The sequence below is a fragment of the Varroa destructor genome, unplaced genomic scaffold, assembly GCF_002443255.2.
Source record: "Varroa destructor unplaced genomic scaffold, Vdes_3.0 BEIS01000005.1, whole genome shotgun sequence".
Lineage (NCBI taxonomy): Eukaryota > Metazoa > Arthropoda > Arachnida > Mesostigmata > Varroidae > Varroa > Varroa destructor.
The window spans coordinates 30,673,835-30,684,330 of record NW_019211458.1 but is presented as its reverse complement, the minus strand read 5'-3'; the positions used below and the strand labels follow the sequence as shown (position 1 = coordinate 30,684,330).

Sequence of the window (10,496 nt, the reverse complement as noted above, 5' to 3'; positions counted from 1 at the left end):
GCCAGTGATCAAGCAGATCCTTTGGCACGAGCTTGATTCTGTGTATATATATATATATATATATATATATATATATATATATATATATATGATTATTTTAGGAAACTGTATAGCGAAACGAATACACACTGGATTTAGTATTTTGTGAACGTTAATGTTGCAAGTCTCCCTGTGAAAATCATTGACTTTTCAAACGGGTGTCCGCGTTTCTCACATTGTTTCTGCTAAATCGAAGTTAAAAAGCCGAAAAAATACTGGTTAAATAGCCTTAAAACGTCTACAGATACACCGTAAAATTAACGATTATCATCGGGCTTACAAAAGCACTTCGTACAAATTGTACAAAAGTACAATACTGTGATAGTTCACTATGGTAACCACACTGCCGAAAAGGTCCTTGACATAAATTACGAAGTATCTCGTAGGCAAAGATAAATGGAATGTGATGATTCTGCAAGGAGACCTAAGAGACAAGGACATTTATCTGTATGTAGGTGTGCTTCGCACCTGCCCTCTAAATCAAAAAATCTTTCCTGCTTCTTGCGGCGATAAGTTTAGTAATCTGTATCTATAAGTTGAGGAGTCTCTGTCAAAGAATCCAGACAAAACTAAGTGCAAAGTTATCTCCTAGTGCCCCATATACATGCACAAAATCAGAAAACTAATGGCACCAAGCGCTAAAGCTCATCTTATAACCGAGTACTGGTTAACTATACAGTTAATTTCTGCATTTGTTCTATCAGATATTTGATCAATTTTTGTGATGTTTATTGTTGCGGATAGGTTATAGTAAGCAAAGTTACTTACGCAGGTAGTCTTTAAGCCTAATCCAAGATGCCAATGGCTCTCAATGCGCATCCAAACTGATACCATAGCTTAATCTACTTTCTGCCGTATACTTTTTCGCTACCGATAGTAATGGCATAAAACGGCAATTCTGGAGTGTAAGATTTCCTTCGAAAATCAATAGAGACTGCCGAAATGTCAACCAAACGTTCGCCGATACCCCATGCCATTCATATGCATGGTTATTCAATAGGGCACGACGGCCATACAGTCTTTTCTCTTAATATCGTTTCACCTTTACGTACACAACAAATGGACTCTGTATCAAAACAACATAAATTCGCTAAGTACTATACGACGGTTTTCTCTAAACCCTGAGGAATGGCTCTTGTAAAATATATTTTGCCCACTCATGGCCATAGCCAGCTACACTGCAACGACACTGCACTTGACATGTACTCAATGTTGAAATAACGAACGAAGCTAGGCCCTTTATTCCTTAAGTCCTAAAAAAAAAAGTGCACGCGATTAAAAATGCCCGCCCCCTAGTACTGGTCTTCATAAAGGTGTAGCGAAAAAGCCGGCCTCTCTGAAAACATTTTACCCTTTGTGTCCATTTCGATTTGAAATGTATCCGAGCAAATTTACAGGGCATCTGATTCGAAGAGAAAATAACATACGCATAATTGTCTCGGGCTGCTTCTTGACCCTTGCTTGTTTCTAAATTTGAGGAGCACAATTTCACTGATATTTTAGAATTCTGGCTATTAAAACGGCTCGTTTATTTTCATGTTGTTTAGATCCCTAACAATACACTGATCCTATCGACACTGTTCGAAATATCGTCCTCAAGGTGAGTATGATATCTCTTGCCAGTAAGTACTAAAATAAATCAAGCATTAAATACCTGCTTTAAATGTAGAGCATGAGATTTCTGAAACAGGTCAAAGAGAAAGTTCGCAGTCTTTCGAGATATATACAACGAGTACAAAACCTTCGAACAATACACTTCCCTAGGAAATTATGGGCAACTTAGTATGATGAGAAAGATGGGGTTGGGTACACTTTGATCATACAGTTATTGCTTTATCAATGGTAAAGTGTTCTCCTAAATCACCATTCGTGTTTAGTGTTCCAATGAAGTAGATTACTGCGTAGTAAGGAGCGTCAACAACCGTTCTAGCTGCACGTGAGCACGGAGCTGCGTTGCTTCGATCCCGAACATTGTTAAGCCTAAATGCAGCGTTGAATTTTGTACATCTTTAACCAAGCCGTAGTTTATTAGCAAGCATAAGTCTTGCATTGGAACTATGTGGCCAGAACGTACGTTACTGATTTCCCTACGGGTCTTGGATATTATATCAACTAAGTAACAAGTCAATACCATTAGAACAAACACAATATCTCAACATTTGTTGTGGTAAAAAATTCGCGTATAGAAGACGGTAAATCTGCTTGAACCTGCGTCGTTGTTAGCGGCTTAACAAGTTTTACTATAGTTTTAGTATATATAAATAATCAACCAGCTTCGTGTCATGACTGTTGGTGACAGTGAGCCGGCCGTTTCATTACGTTAAAGTCACAATTACACGATGTTTTTTCCTGTCCAGACGGATTCGGTCTCGGTTTGTAGGAATCACATGTGTGCTGGACACGCTGTTTACTTTCTATAGCTTCAAGCAGGCCTGACACACGTACATCTTGACGTTGATGCATCCGTCATTTTTGCCGAACCTTATCATACATACGTCGGTACGAACGAATTCGATAGGTTTTGGCCAACAAGCGGTTAGATTTTCGAGCAACTTCTGAATAACAACTGGCGTTCTTTGTGGAACAAACGGCTCCAAAGACGGAAACGTTCCTTACTTAATAAAATCAACACTCAGTAGTCGAATTGTTGTGGCCATGATGCTAAAAAAAAGTCATGGAAGGTTGATGAGAAAATTAGGCAAGGGCGCCTTAAGCGAATCTTTAGTGAACCACGAACCCGTCTGAAGAATGCAGTCGACATAGATGTCGCATAATTCAGTCTCTACCACCGACCGAACAAACCAGGCGTTGAGAATAGCATCGTCATGGAGAGAAATCGAATTTGATGGCTGTCTCAGCTGATTTCATCAAGTTCGGGAGTAACTTGATGGCAGTACTTGCGATAATCATTAGGGGCATTGGCTACTATGACATACTAGTTAAAAAGCGAACAACGTTGCTCGTCATGTCGAGTTCTAAAAGAGATTTTCGGACGATTAGCACGACAATCGAAAGCATTCAGCCTGGGTACCTGATGACAATGCCGGACGCCATCGCCGTGCGTCACCTACTCGTGCGTTGCGTCCATGAAAATATGGGGCGATCTATGCTCTAAATGGAACGACTCACAAGGCAATCGCAGGTATGTATATGGCTGCCCATGTAGTACAAGAAACTTGTGTACACTAAGTATGTAGAAAATAAAAGCGCGTGTTTCTAAATACATACAAAAAATGAATCACTCTTGCACCGGATTTGTTTGTAGCAGCTCAATAGATAGTTTCGGATACAATTGTGTTGTCCGTACCTGCGGGTGTGCTAATTTTTTTTGCCGAGTCTATGCATTATTTCTTCTAAAGTTTCCTCAATGGTAGTGTTCGTTCGGCGTCCTTGAGTGACTCTCCGCGAACCTGTCGGCACCCGAATTCGTTCAGTTTCGATGCGTTTTCTTAAAACAGATACGCCGAACGTTTTTGCCAGCCGTCTTAGCGAAGTGAACCAACTTCACAGAAATAGGAACGCCATATTGCTCATAGCCTTTGAATGCTTATTTTTCAAGTTCACCTTCACGCTCCAAAATTTGCCGCTTCAATTAATCCAAGCGGGCGATTTTGAATAACTGCCTATCCTCCTCCACCTAATTCGACTAATACAGAACTTCGAATAAAATGTGATTTTTTGCTACAGTATTTCTAAATAATTCGGGGTATTACAAGGCGTATTTTGATATCATTAATTTGCCGAAATTATAAACAAAAAAAAACCGCCTCGAGTATTGGCAGCATAATGCGAATTGCTAGATAAAAGAACGGTTTTTCATTTTCCTTTCTATCCCAGATGGTTTTTTGGGCGTACAATGTCGTATGACCGCCGTGCGTTTACGATGCGTAATGCAAACCGCGTTGCTCTTGTCAACGCAGTGGCAGTGAGTCCGCGTTTTTAGCATTCGAAATGATCTACATCTTAGTTTCTAACTTCGTAGCATTATGTTACACAAACTTTTCTTAAATTGACACTAACGTATATGATCGTTACTTTCAGCTTTTAAATTATATATTAAATGAGTACATTTCAGCCAATAAGTAATTATCCATGAAGCAAAACGGACAGACCGTAGAACTATGCGCATATTCCAATGTTAGAATCGTTTCAGAAAATACAATAGAAAGGGGCAATAGAAAAGGCAATATACAATCGGAATGAGATTGTTTACGATTTTTAGAAGCCCGGAGCTCTAAGACTCAATCAGAAGCTACTGTCCAGCTTTCAGTTTCATAATCATAGTAATAGTATTGTTTCTTACATATTTATTTATCAACTAGCATTTATTCTTATGTGCAGCATAAGTTGGATAGCAGTGATGCAGTATACAAAAGCAGGAAAATTTAATATACCAGCTTTTATGAAAATAAATGCGATAATAATCATCCGATAAAAAAATAGCTTTTATCAAGCTGATTAGTAGTGACTTCAAACATGATCGGTCTTTAGCCCATTGTATAACACTTCGAGCTCACCAACTCAACGTAACCACAAGCAACGTTCTCCTTTATAAGATTTCTATGTTTTAAATTAAGTTAAGCTGTTTTTCTGCCACTTTATTAGCGTCATACGTAGGATGTGACCAGCTGAACGTATTAGTAAAGGACACCTAGACACTGTGGGCTTCGTGTAAACAGAATTTACATGAATAGAACCAGATAAAAAGGTCAGAGAACATTTTTAGCTAGCCTCTATTTCGGTGGCTATTTACTACCATATATCCGTTACGTTTAATCTCAAACGCTACAGCCAATAACTTCTTGTGCTATTTGACCGTTACTGATATCGTCTTCACCGAACTTTTCGCACCTTGAAGAGCGCTTCCAGATGAACGCAGATGAAACTTCACGCTGAACTAATGCTGACATGAGGCTGGCTCATCATAAGATGAATTACACCTGTCTATTCTAGTAAAAAATTTTGCAACTTCGACGGTAGCTAACATTTGCGTATGGATTTAGCTCGTGTTGGACACTTTCTCGACAAGAGTTGTTTGACAAGAGAGAATGGCAAGAGGTACGATAGTGACTAAATAGAGAAGAACTGGTCGATTGGAAATAAAGAAGTCGTTTGAATTTTCGCGCCACTAGATAATTGCTTGTGATCCGCGTTTGGTTTGGTAAAAAGAATAGGACTTCTGTTACGTACAGGTAAAATTTCATAATAATCTGAAACAATATTGAGTTGTACAGTGAGACTGAATCAGAGAGACATTTATTAAGCGTTTTGTGATTTTTCCAAAATGGAGCATCGGGAGTGCATTGGACTTTGAGTGAAAAGTAAAATAAATCGCATAGACCTTCTCTGTCAGATGTGGCAGATTGACTGCAAAAGTTAGCCAGTAAGAAGTAAACGTGCTGGAGTCCATAGATGTCGATTCTCATCATTGAAGGTTTGTGACAGTGGTCACGGACGAGAACATGGAAGGGCAGCAACTCGCGCCTGGCAGCAGTCGAATAACCATAAAACAGTTAGCGGAAGAGATAGATTTCTCGAGGCTCATGTTATGCTATTCTACGGTGCAGGCACTAGCAGGCCTAGACACAACTTAAATGAATTTAAATCAATTGATTTCATTTTAATCGTCCCATTAGAATATCTAGAAAAATGATTTATTAATATTTCAACAGAGTCGTATTTATTAGCATCCATGGTTGTTTCTAGACTATACATATGAAGTACGTGTAGAGATAAAGTAAGTCGATTTTGTTGTTAGGTAAAATAATGGATATACATCCATATCCAACAGACGCTGCTTAACTTCAAGTCATACTCATTTCTATAATCTCTTTCAACCTTAAGTTAAGTTAAATGCTTTTTCAATTCTTCTATTCATTTTTTGTCAGCTTCTTCTGACTAACATCGTGTATTTCTAGCGTCTGCTCTAGGTTTCTCATCGTAGTCCGCAGACTTCACGGCTAACCCATACTTCATTAACCTTCACTATCTGACCTTCACTACCATCAACGTCGCCGCTGTATGTTCCAATTATTCTTTCACTGTATGCTGTTTATAAATCATTGTGTTCCTCTTTTTCTACGCTTCGTGTGTAACCCGGCGCCGCCAACAGTTACATCTCAGGCGGCTTCTCCTTGTTCGCTCTATATCCTCGCCTCATCATTTATTAACGGTCCAAAGTTCCCTTATCACGATGGCAGCTAAAAGAAAATCGTAGATTGATGTACGAAGAGTCTTCAGAAACTTCAGGGCTGTAGCTTTTGGGAGAAGTGGCCGAATGGTGTCGCTTGTCAGCTACCGTTATGATTGTTGTGCATATTGTTGGTGTTGTTGTTGTCATCGTTGTCATTCGTGTTGATGAAGCACTGCTACTCTGATCCAGTCTCTTTGATGTCGATAAAAGGACAGGTAGCAATAAGATGAGTGGAACTCTCCCGCGGCTAAATTGTTATTAAACGACCATTGATTCGACGATCCGACTCGTCGTTAACGTGACGGTTTCTTGCCTTGCTCGATGCCGGCGCGGATGCTGTGACGCTGCCCGTTAGCTCAGTCAGTCTTAGTGCTAACTGCAATCAAATACATTATAGTACAAATTCGTGCAGTAAGAACTGTGCTAAAACATAATCTCTGCCTAATTCCGTTCTGTATACAACAGCGATAGAAACTTAGACATATAAGCAAGACATTGCCAATGTAAGGGGCAGGTAGACGAAAAGAGCTACCAGCAATCATGGGAGCGGCGGCAACGACTGCGCCCACGAAGACGGCCTCATCAGTCGAAGCGGATGCCTCGTTTAGGGGCCTACATCGAATTACATTGCGATTACAGGTCAGAGCAGTCAACGCGGCCGGGGTAGCGGCAGCAGCAATGGTGTGGACACTAAAGAGGATATCGACACGCTGCTGAACCTAAAATGCAACGAGCCAACGTATGATGTATGTACATACATACATACCTGTTAGTGACCCGCCGTGAACCGTTTTTCTCTTCTACTCGAAGCTGCTAGGATACAGCCGGCAGTGCTGGTAATCGTCATTCCGTCAATAAGGAACGAAGAAGACGAGCAGCCTCATGGTGCTGATGATGGCGAAGAGGAACATCGATGGCAGGGCATCGTTAGCAGAGCTTCACACTTCGCCACGAGATCGAAGCGAGCAGCGCCCATTACACACGCAGCACCCAGGGATGCATTATTCGGGACTGGCGGTGGCATTAGCAGCGGTACCGACATTAATAACAGCCCCTAAAATATGCCCATTTGCCAAGGATGTATATATATAGTGGAACGTGAAGATCGAGCTGAGCTAACGAAGAACGTTCTTCATAATGTAAAATTTGCGACACGGTGTTGGTACTTCTTAGTTTGATATTACGACAGAACCCTAACCGTGCTAACCCATAAGGCCTATTATATATTGGAAGTTTATGAAAATACTTTCTTGCTTTGACAGTTAGATGTCCAGTAAGGTCTTTACCGAATATATATATATATATATATATATATATTCTCTAATCTTCTCTGGTGATTACTGTCGATCGTCGTATTGCTAACACGAATAGTATACATACCGTATGTCCAAAATGGTCAATAGTGTAGCGTAGCGTACGCATAGATTTCGTGAATCCCTAGAGCTAGCCTATTCTGGCATTAGTCAATGGTGGGGCGGCGTTGAACACGCCGCTAAGTCTCGTTTTTCTTCAACGAGCTGGGTGGAGATGTTCTTAAATTGTTATTATAATCGTCGTCAACTTGATCATTATTATAGTCGCCGATAACTTTTTTTTTTTAGAGAAGAAGAAGCAAGTGCGTAGGAATAGGCGCAAATAGCTTCAGCACGCCAACAGCGGTCAGCGATACAATAACGATTGAGAAGAATAGCGGAGATTCGCGCATTTTTCAGGGGTTGGGCAGCCCTCATGAGGCCGACGCAAGATCGAAAGGTGTGAAGTCTTCGCCAAAGGTGCGGAACGATGATCCACCGCAGCGAAGAAACAAGGGGGGCATCAATGGCGTTAAGTAAGACTAAGCTGCTTGCGGGTGCGGCATTGGGATGGAGGTGTCATATGGATGAGATCCTGCTGCTGTTTCTCATCAGTGTCTCTGTGATAAATCGCAACGAGGATGTGAGCCACAACGCTAACCTTAAGTGAATGCTGAAGGTTAGAGTTCCTGACGGGTGGTTCGTTATGGAAAAATTGCTAAATGCGTACACGTTATATTGCAAATGTTGCTTGAACAAAAAGCAGACTCGTCTGCTACAGGTGATGTTTGAAACGACACGGTATGTTAGAAACAATTAATAAAAGCGATGTCTTCTACAAAGATGTGTATAACCGACAAATCCGCGCGTTTACCGCACAGTTATTGGCTAGGGATGACCCTGCTAAGGACGTGTCGCGCGAGCATAAACTCAGCACACAGACTGCGGCTAAGGACAAAATCGTAAATGGCTTCTCGAATATTCAAGTGTACCTACTAGAAAGAACGAAAATATACTAAATAGAGCTACTGGAATACTACATAAACACAATATTCCTTTTAGAAATAATCAGTATACATTTATTTGTACAATTCCCATATTGACTGAATCAATACATTTATCCCGACCACCTTCGAAGCGCTCTACACCGTTCGTGATGTTCCCTGTATCCGACTTCAATATACGATCATTTCTATTTGTTACGCGCGCGATTATACTCCGTCACTTTTACATTTATGCGAGAATATGTGTTATTTATTTCTATCGTTTAATACAGTAATCTGACATTTATTAAATAATAGCTACTATTTTTGTGAAGATAGATGTCTACTTCTAAGAGAGTTTGTGTCTGAAGGCGCACCATACGTTAGGTGCAGCTCCCGTTGTGATCGTTAAGAGGTAGCCTACGCAATAGCTGAGCGTTTCGTTATCGATCACCACTCGTCTGATCATTGGCATCCTCCATTGATGTAGTACATGAGTAACTGTGTATGGAAATTCGTCGACGGGTCAGATCTTTTCGTGTTACATATATAGGAAGAACTCTCATGTATGCTTTAATTGAATCAAATTACGTAAAATCGAAAATCTGAAGTTGTTGAGAGAACTGTGGCTTTTGCTTTCTTCATAACTTTGGTATACGTCCTTTCAACGTAAGTGCTACCCCGCCGTAACTGCCTCTTCTTCGAGATAAATAACACTTTACGGTTTACAATCATTTGCTTCTGCCATAAAGCAATGAAAGGTCGTTGAAGGTGAAGATTGAAATTTTATTTCACCTCCAATCAGCGGTCGATTTGTTAGGATGATCTTTAAATTAGACTTCACTAATTTGTACGTTTAGTGCTTTACTAGCGAGAGCCCTGCTCCGTTTTCCCTACTTACAAATCAGTCGCCCATTTTTCCCAGTTGGATTGGCCATCTTAAGACATAGAATACTGGCTCGTTATTTGACCTGATCCACCTTGCTATAATGATATGTTTTGGCCGACGTTCACGTCTTGCCAAAGGCATTTTTCGAACCTTAATTCAAACAAAGGCTGTATTATGATTGTTACCACCATGTACATAGCGTTTTAAATGGCAGGATCAACATGTCAAGGAGTCATAAGGCTACACAAATGGCTTTTTCTTCCAGCAAAGCCATGCAGTGCCGACATCCATTCTAGTCGTAACTGAAGCTTGGTAGTTCCGTAACAGTGACATCTTGACAATTACGACTTAAGGTTTCTCCGCCACTTGTTTTCCTGCTCAAGAAACATAAAAATATACCTGTAGGATAGGTGTCTTGCCAGTCTAAATGTTTCCAACGACCGAGAAGGTTTTTTTTAACCATCTTTAGACTGTCAGAAATAACTGACCATACAATATATGTGCAGTTGTTCAACCGCAGACTCCGCTGCTGTTCAATCGCAGCAGTGACCGTTACACAACCAAATTTATTACTACTAAGTGATGCTTGTCAGAGTTGACAAAATTTCGCTCTTAAAAACAATCCTTCATTAATAAATGGACATGGTCCTTCGTGGCCTTATTACCAAAAATTCATGAACCCGTCGAGGATTGATCTCGAGTTTTAACACACTCTGTATTGCTATGAACTGTAATAACATATGATTATCAAATGCGTTTTATTTATGGGTCGCGAGATGTAACCTTATTCATGTCATAAGTTAAAAAGGGTTGTGCTTTTGGGAACAAAATTGTGGGTTGGCCAACACGGACAGTCGATGCGGAGGATTCGCTAAGCGTATATACTATTTGCAAAATGCTTCTTAATTGCGTTTACGTTTAGCTTCGCCTTCGTGTTGATACCAATCCATTTGTGATACTGTTGCTGACTAGTTGGTCGACGATGACTAGTCTCGAAAGACACGCTCAAGATTTGCGATGCGTGAATATATCTGGAATGAAAAAGAAACAGATTGATTTGTTTAGATGGAGGTCTAGGCGTTCCGTGACGGTGACGTCAT

General features: G+C 40.5%; 1 protein-coding gene and 1 long non-coding RNA gene across 4 annotated transcripts in view; one reads left to right on the top strand and one right to left on the bottom strand.

The window, feature by feature from the left end:
• The first annotated feature begins 2,347 nt into the window (after positions 1 to 2,347).
• LOC147755548 (uncharacterized) overlaps positions 2,348 to 10,496 on the top strand; it is a 30,907-nt gene continuing 22,758 nt past the window's right edge. Inside the window, exons 1-2 of the long non-coding RNA XR_015328669.1 lie at positions 2,348 to 3,181; positions 4,898 to 5,473. This is a non-coding gene — a long non-coding RNA (uncharacterized LOC147755548). The remainder of the gene's footprint in view (positions 3,182 to 4,897; positions 5,474 to 10,496) is intronic.
• The window catches only part of LOC111251278 (uncharacterized), a 48,764-nt gene continuing 44,318 nt past the window's right edge, over positions 6,051 to 10,496 (bottom strand). The window contains exons 4-5 of one of the 3 annotated variants that reach the window (XM_086990470.1): positions 10,313 to 10,427; positions 6,051 to 6,608 (exon numbers count right to left, since the gene is read on the bottom strand). The gene's annotated coding sequence lies outside the window, so the exon portion shown is untranslated. Of the gene's footprint in view, positions 6,609 to 8,580; positions 10,428 to 10,496 lie in introns of those variants that run through there. The other 2 variants (XM_086990469.1, XM_022807717.2) reach the window with 2 other exon arrangements.